Here is an 8,753-nt window from a genome sequence, read left to right on the forward strand (position 1 = left end):
TCTTAAGCAAGGATTTGCGTGCTTGTATGGAAGGGCCAGTCCTGGATTTGGATTTTGAACCTTTTTCTTGAACATGTTGGTGTTAGATTAATAAAAACAGGTTTTGGAGTTAGGTTGCAAAAAATCCCTCAAGGAAATCTCCACTGCGTGGCTGATGGATCATCTTTAGCAGTCGTGAACGGGGCGGTTACGGACTGTGTGTAAGTGATCACAACGTGGTAATGTATTTAACAGTTAGAGGCAGATCTGGTGTGATGTTTATCATTATCACGAACTTGAAGAACTCCAAATACTATTTCAGAAGTATGATGTAAATAAATGCATATACATGGAAATATTACAAGAAAGTTTTTATTATTATTTTGGTATACAATATGAGAAGGAACCTAATCTTACCTTTATGGATCCTTCCTCCTTCTCTACCCCTTTCTAAAAAATATTTCTCTTCTTGTACTCTTTTCTTCACTTACACAACCTCTTATTATATCAACAACCAATAAACTCAATTTCAGACATTGAGGCGTCGTATATAGAGAAAACACTAAAAAAGCAAAAGAATCTTCATTTTGATCATGGGTTTTTTAAGTTTTCATTTTTTGTTTTTTTCTTTCTTGATTTATTTTCTTCAAAACACTTGCGGGGGTTTACTCAAGAAATACTTTAATGCCTTCCGAAAACTTTAATAAATTTCCAAAATATTGTGTTATTGGTTGTCTACTTTTAAAATCTCTTTCAAAATTTATGTTACTAGTTGTGGATTATAAAAAGGTCTTTTAAAGTTTGTGTTACTCGTTATAAACTTGAAAATTCCAAGACTTTGCATAATTTTTCAAGACTTTGAGTGACTTTTCTGTATATATCTGCCTTGATGAAAGTCTTGCAAAAGATGTAAGATTTTGGAAGGCTTCCAAAAAAATTAAAGATATTTTTTACTCTCTTTTATATATTTTTTTCATTTAAGAAATACAATCTACAAAACCCATATCATTAATACATATTAATTATATGATATGGTTAAACATTTTTTATTTTAATTATTATGTACGAATGTATAATGATAATAATAATAATTATTATTATTACGATTTATTGCATTTTACTGAACAGAAAAAAAAATGTTGTACATATAATAATATATTTTTTTAATCTAGTTAAGTTAGTATTTATTATATGTCATTTTTATATAATTCTTTTACAGCTCTTCATGATTCTGCAGATCTTTGTAAAACATTAGACAACTCAGCATAACTCCGCAAGATTTTTCTTAATTTCGTAGTACTCTCAGAAAGTTATTAATTTTCGTGGCTCTTTTTAAATATCTACAAATCTATAAAAGTATTTATTGAATAAACCCATGTTAGTGTTATTTACGTCTTCTTCTATTTATTGAATAAACCCATGGTAGATGGTGGGTTTTGTTGATTTTTGATGTTTTGGGTGCAAAGAAAAATTAGAAGAGTAGAAAAAAGAAAAGAACAAATGGATTGTAATACAAATAAAGGAGGAGGAGGGAGATAATCAGATATTTAGTAGAAGATGTTTGTAAGGGTAATTGGAATTGTGGAGATGATGTAATTGATGAAGTGAGATCAATGTTTTTTTTAATTGATAACGTGTATTTTGTTATTTTACGGAAGAAAATGACTAATGAACTAGTCATGAGTGATTCAGTTAAATGTATGCTCACAGTGATTGAAGTATACAATGATTGAATAGTTCAATTTGAATAGATCAATATGATGGGTCTGTTCAACATCAAAACTCAAATTGAATAACTCAATACAGTGGTTTAAAAGAAATTGATTTTCAGAACAAGAGATGAAAAGGGGGAAATAGGAAGAGAAGAATAGGGGTGAAAATACAAAGCGTGGGTGATATATGGGTTTACCCGACACAGATCCAAAAACATTGGAATTGTGGAGATGATGTAATTGATGAAGTGAGATCAATGTTTTTTTTTTTAATTGATAACGTGTATTTTGTTATTTTACGGAAGAAAATGACTAATGAACTAGTCATGAGTGATTCAGTTAAATGTATGCTCACAGTGATTGAAGTATACAATGATTGAATAGTTCAATTTGAATAGATCAATATGATGGTTCTGTTCAACATCAAAACTCAAATTGAATAACTCAATACAGTGGTTTAAAAGAAATTGATTTTCAGAACAAGAGATGAAAAGGGGGAAATAGGAAGAGAAGAATAGGGGTGAAAATATAAAGCGTGGGTGATATATGGGTTTACCCGACACAGATCCAAAAACATTGGTTTTCATGAAACATGGCTTTTTGTTAGAGTCCGAATCATCTGATTGATGGTATTATTTTTTCTAAAAAGTTTGAACTTAAAAGATGTTCATTTGATTGTGTTCGATCAAAATACATGATCAATTTTAGGAATTGTCTGCATTTGTTTCTCAAATTCCAGAATTTTTTATTTTTTATTTTTATACAAAAATCGTGATGGACAAAATTGCACTAATTCGTCACATAGGGACTCCATTTGTTCTTCCAACAAGGGTTAGAAATTGTACAACATTTCAGTGAAATCAGCTTCATTTAGCCCTTGTTATTGGAATGTTGGAGCTCCTAATTTAGATGGGTATATTTTGTAGTATATACTTTTGATTACAATGATCGAGTTAAAAGATAGTCTTTGTGCCTTGTGTATTTCAGGTGGAAAATGGCAAAAAGATGTTGCTTTGGGATATCTTTAGGACCATAGCTACATGTGAATTGGCTTCTTTTAGTTTGATATGACAGCAAGTAGAAATACTTTTATCAATTGTTAATCATCTTTAAAAAATATTGCTATTAACTTAAATATTGGTTAGGATTATTCTTTCAACGTGGATGAACTCTTACATATGGGAGCAATATGTTCGGAGGCGTAAATTTTCTATTTCTTTCTCTCCACAAGGACCATAAAAATGCATGAATATTTGCATATCTTTTTTTGAAGAAAGGTCCAAGCAAGTTATTTGCTAAACAGCTGAGGCCATAAAAAGAGACAAATAGAAACATTATAATTCTCTGCTTCACTTATCCTTTTCAAAATTTACTTCTAAAATCATCTTATTCCTTTTATCATTCGGGGATTTAGAATTTCAGGGTTCTCGATGAACTTCTGATTGCTTTTTCGCTGATTAATTTGAACTCACTTCAAAATTTAGTACAAAATGATGGTATGACGGTCTTCCGCCAGAACTAGGAATAATGAAACATTTGTTTTTCTTTATTCCTGTTGGTATTTGTGATCTTATTCTCCTATAACAGTTAAGGAAATAAAGAGACATTTTTTAGAATCACAGTCCAAAAGCAATGAGGAGATCACAATAAGTTTTAGCATTCAGAAGCTAGTTCATAAATTTTTGTTTCAGTAAAATATATCTACAGTTGTAAGGAACTCTTTGAAAATTTTACCAGTTCTAAGGTAAAAGATAATTGTCTTTGATTTTTGAATATGTGTTTCCCATTTCATATTTGGTTTAAATCCCTGTGGTTTTGTTAGAACAACAAAAAATGGTTTTCGAAGGAACAAATTGTTCATATGTAGGTTGTAACATATGAACCTTTCAAGTATCACATGCCCAATATATGTTCAATGCAGAGATTGAAACTGGACCTGCAATCATTATCCGAAGTTCGTGCAGCAGATAAGAATTCAGGACATGCAAACTGAATAAATGCTCTCAAGAAATTAAACTTGTTATCTAGGGATGCCAACGGGTCCTATCGGATCCGGGTAGTATACTACTCGGAACCGGAACCGTTAATTTTAATCGGTACCGGGTCCTAACGATTCCGGATCCGGTTCCTAAATTGATGGACCCGGAAACGGACCCGTTAAAAACCTTAATTACTTGTCGGATCCGGGTATTTATCGGGTCCTATAAATTCCACTATATTTTTTGATAATTTATTTTTATGTTTGTTATGCTAGCTTGAATTTTATAATTTTTCATATAAAATTATTATTATATCTATATAAATGTTTTAACTAACATTAAAAGTAAGAAAATAAACAGAAAATAAAAAAAATTCAAGCAAAACCATACAAAATCTTTCCATTTGAAGTAGAATTAACAAGGAAATGATGAATATTCGGGTACCCGATACCCGGCGGGTACCCGTTATGACCCTAAAACTTATCGGTTCCTAACGGGTCTACCCGTCGAGTAGAAATTTTGCTAATGGGTCCAATCTTAGGACCCGGAACCGGACCCGATATACCCGGGTCCGATTCGGTTCAGGGTAATCGGGTACTCGTTGGCATCCCTATTGTTATCTATCTTTCAAGATACTAATTCTACAAGAAACGAGTCTCGTAATCAATCACGATTAGATGGACGGATCTACTAAGATTGAATACGTACAACTTGTGTAAATTCAATTATAAAGATAAACAATATAATGCGGAAAAGGAAAACACAAGACACTAAAAGTTTTGTTAACGAGGAAACCACAACTGCAAAAAAAAAACTCGGGACCTCGACCAAATTTGAACACCAAACTGTATTAAGCCGCTACATACACTAGCCTACTATGAGACGTCGGACTGGAATGTAGTTGAGACCGAATCCACGCTCCAAGATATTCAGTTACAGTCGCGCTCCTTACGTCTCTAGAATCTCGCAAGGCTCTACGCAATTGAACCCCATTAGCTGACATCCTTTACATCCTAAGAGTTACCTCAACCTAAGTGAATACTTTTGGTACCATTATGCCTCTAAAGGATAAGCCTATTTGATTCATTTATATCAAAGATCAAGGTGCGGAAATATCTTCGTAATAGACAAATCTAGCAACCTCACAAATCCAGAACTTACGAATCCCGAAGACCATCCTAGATTCTTAACCACCTCCCAAGGAAATTTTTCAAAAGATCAATTAAGATCAGTTTTCATAAATTTATTTTGAGGAGTCACAAAGTCTGAGACAAAGAGAACTTTGCGTTTACTATCTATCTTGACTGAAAGAGATTATGAAAACCTCGATAACAGAAAAGCAAGATCAGGATTCACGAACTATCAATTTCAAAATAGTCGAACTGGCTTCACGAATCTCCAAAGCGAAGTCTTTTAGTCGTAGACCTAATTATGTTTATCAGAGGAAACCTAGGTCTATAGAGGACGATTCTAAAATCAACTAGGACTCAAAGTTTCAGGAATTGATTTTCCCAGTTCACAGAGCATCTCTATTTATAGTTTTCAAAGACTAGGGGTTTCTTAGAATTCAAGATAAGATAACTTGAGAATCAAGCAAACACTTTTGGGTCTTGAAAATACAATAGAAGAATATACACTAGGAACCGGTTCTGGAACCGTATATGATGAATGTTCAGTTTGGAAAGTATGCCAAAGAACTAAAAGAAATTTGACTAAGAATTTAATCACGATGCACACATATAAGTGTCTGAGTGATCAATGAAGTCTTATAACTGTTTTAGAGAGTTCTAGTAATGTTAAACATATTTAAAAATAATAATTTTTTGAGCATCTGCTAAAATCTACTGGGACGGTTGGTACAACGGTTCGAGAACCATTAGGCTTGTTCACGAGTCAGGGTGCAAAGGTTCGTGAACCGGGTTTGCGAACCCTACGAGGCTACCGAACTTAGTTGACCACGGTTCGTGAACCGGGTTCGCCAACTGCTATCCTACAAGACCAACTTCAAAATTCAGTTCACAATGTTTCGTGAACCGGGCCCAACTGAACTCACGGTTTGGGTACTAGTTCACCAACCTTCTTGTATTTCTGAAACTCAGATATTTATGGTTTTCGAGTTGGTTCGCCAACCTATCCTGAGCAGAAATATCATATAGTTCAATATTTCTCTCTTATGATGTTTGAAGCATTCCCACGTGATAAAATCATTTGCATGAGAAATTTTCAATTGATTCACAAATTAATTGAAACAATAAATTTCTTACAACTAATATTGTTTAAGGATCATTGAGCATCTTTGCTAAAGACATATTCGACATTTTTAATAATACAAGCTTGACTCGAAACTTCTTATTTTTAAATCTACTAGAAGTCATACGATATCATCTCAACATATAGAATGGTAAGATAATAAGTAAATAGGATGGTTCAGTTTTCACATACGGGGCATGGAAGTTCTCCAAATGTCTTCGTCTATCTTCAGTCTTCGAGGGTGATGTCTGATACTCAACTACCAAATTCTAACCTAGTCCGAGACTTGACTTAGTATACTAGAAATCAATATATAGTTTTGATCATCTAACATTGACAACAAGCTTGAGATATAAAAATTTGTGGGTTCAACCGAGCATTGCTCTGGCAGTCTTTACACGTGATTGTTCCACAAAATCCCTTTGCAAATTCTCACGTTTATTACTTGTTTAAAAGGTCGTTAAAAAATTACGGGTCTCACTGTCCTTTATTATCTTTAGATTAATTAACAAATTGAATTAGCCACCAAAACAATCTATCAATCAACCATAAACATTCACTACTAGCAAAGACAATCGATAATCATATGAAAAAATCAAAATATATTCATATACTAAATAAAATCATATTTAGAACTTATAATTCATCCATAATAAATTGGATTTTTATCTACTCATGGATGTAGTAGCATCCATACTATATATGTAAGAAAAGTGAAGATATATTGTTACGATTGATGAGAACCAGCTCTGAAACCCTAGCATTTACTTTGTTGTGTTGGTTCTCCTCTCCAATCTTGCAAAATAATGTTAAAGATGTCTTCTAATTGTTGTGGGAGTCCTCTTATATAGTATTCATGAGATCTAGGTCTTAAAATACACCTGGGACCAAGTTTCATTGATTTGGAAGTCAAAATACGCCAAAAAGGGGCCAAATAGGTTTGTCTCAGTCGGCATAGGCGATTTCCAATGAACAATGCCGACTCTAAGGCTCAAAATAACCTAACTCTCTGCCCTAAAAATTTCTCCTGTCACTATTGTCGATTCTCCATGAGCAATGCCGACTGCAGGTGTCTAAAATACACCTTTTCTACCCAAAAATATTGCTATAGTCGGCATACTGTAGTGTTGTAGATTATCGTTTTTCATCTCGTCTATTTTGGCCGTAATTTCTTCGTCCGAACTCAGAATGACCTCGTTCTTTCTACGTTCATTTTGTATTTTTGTTCTCTTCAAAATGGTATTATGAAGAACTCCTGGATTTGAGTGAGTTGAACTTGGTGATTGGATCTTCTCATGTTTGTGAGCATTTTTTACTCCATTTCATCGCATGTTTTCCCCTTCTCTTTGACTTGACCACTTAGATACTTGAAGTAATCCACTTCCTAGTTCTTTTGTATCCATTTCCAATCTTCTTGAGATGATTCACCTAATAGAAACAAATAAAGGAAAACAAGAGTAATAACAAGATAATATGCAAGATTTATAGCTAAACAAGTATGGAACAGACATTAAAATCATGTAAATTGTGCACCTGCACCTATCAAGGATTGATTCAGACCGAAGAGTCATCTAACTTGGATAAAATGGCACAAGGAAAAAGCCATTGCATAAGCCAGAATTCTATAGCGCCATGATGGCGCATTACAAGGAAATGTTGCACCAAAATGGTCCAACACAATAAATTCAGGATGAGAAAAAGTCTCACTAAGTTATATTTTCACTTCAGCCCCTGTTCATACAATATCAATTTATCTTTAGCATTTCAGTTTATAGTTGTCTACAACTATAACTCTCAGCACCACATCCAAATACAAACTCAACTTACCTGCAATTAAAGTAATTGCAAGCCTTCACTGAGTCACAAACTATAATCCCACAATCATCCATCATTAGCATTGATGAGTGCCAAATATTGTATATATTTATCCCTTTTTGTTGGCATTTAACTCATCTTTTATGCATTAATTCTACATTTTATCCCATATTCTGTATTTTCATTGTTTTCAAGAATAAATATTTTTATTAATTAATTTTGCATTTTTAGGTAATAAATAAAGTTCGGATGAGTCGCGGAGCGAAAAGAGCAGAAAAGTAGTGAAAAGCCGGGAGAAATTACGCAAGGAAGCCGCGAAGAATGGTGCGCACAACCTCATTTTCTACACACAAAAACGCCTCCGTTCTCAGCCATCAGATCAGTTCTCAGAAGCATCCGACGGTCGCTCCTTCATAGATCATCAAAATCTGAAGTCTCTGCCAAGCACCACAGCGCTGAAATTCCAAGCCTTCAGATTAGATGGTAGTTGAATCCAACGGTTGCTTCCTTGATGTTCATCAAAGTTTGATATCCCCGCCTTACACTACAGCACCTAACCTAATCTAGCACCGTTCGTTTCGTTGTATCCCTTCATCCGACGGTCGCTCCCCGCTTGCCTCCGCATCACCGTCCGATCTACCTACCAGCTCCACATCCCACGGCTCATCCTCGCTGTTCATCCAATTTGATGAAGCCGCCTAACACCCTAGAAACCCAACACCTATACCCAAAACAAACACCCCCTAATCTCTTCCCCATAGTTTTTCTTCTTCTCCTCCTTCCCTAGCAGCAACTCCACCAACCCTGCTACGCCACCTGCTCCACCAACCCTGACACCACCATACCACCTCCGTCATCATCCTACACGTGATTGAAAGCTTCCCCCATCATTCTAGCCCTTTATCCCATCAACTTATTACCTAACCTAAACCCTAGGTTATGGGTTGATGGATTAACGTGTGCTAGAGAAGCAATTGATGCATGGAGGTGATACAGGAGAACAAGTGGAAGCATGGGT

This window comes from Papaver somniferum, chromosome 2 (assembly GCF_003573695.1).
Source record: "Papaver somniferum cultivar HN1 chromosome 2, ASM357369v1, whole genome shotgun sequence".
Taxonomy (NCBI): Eukaryota; Viridiplantae; Streptophyta; class Magnoliopsida; order Ranunculales; family Papaveraceae; genus Papaver; species Papaver somniferum.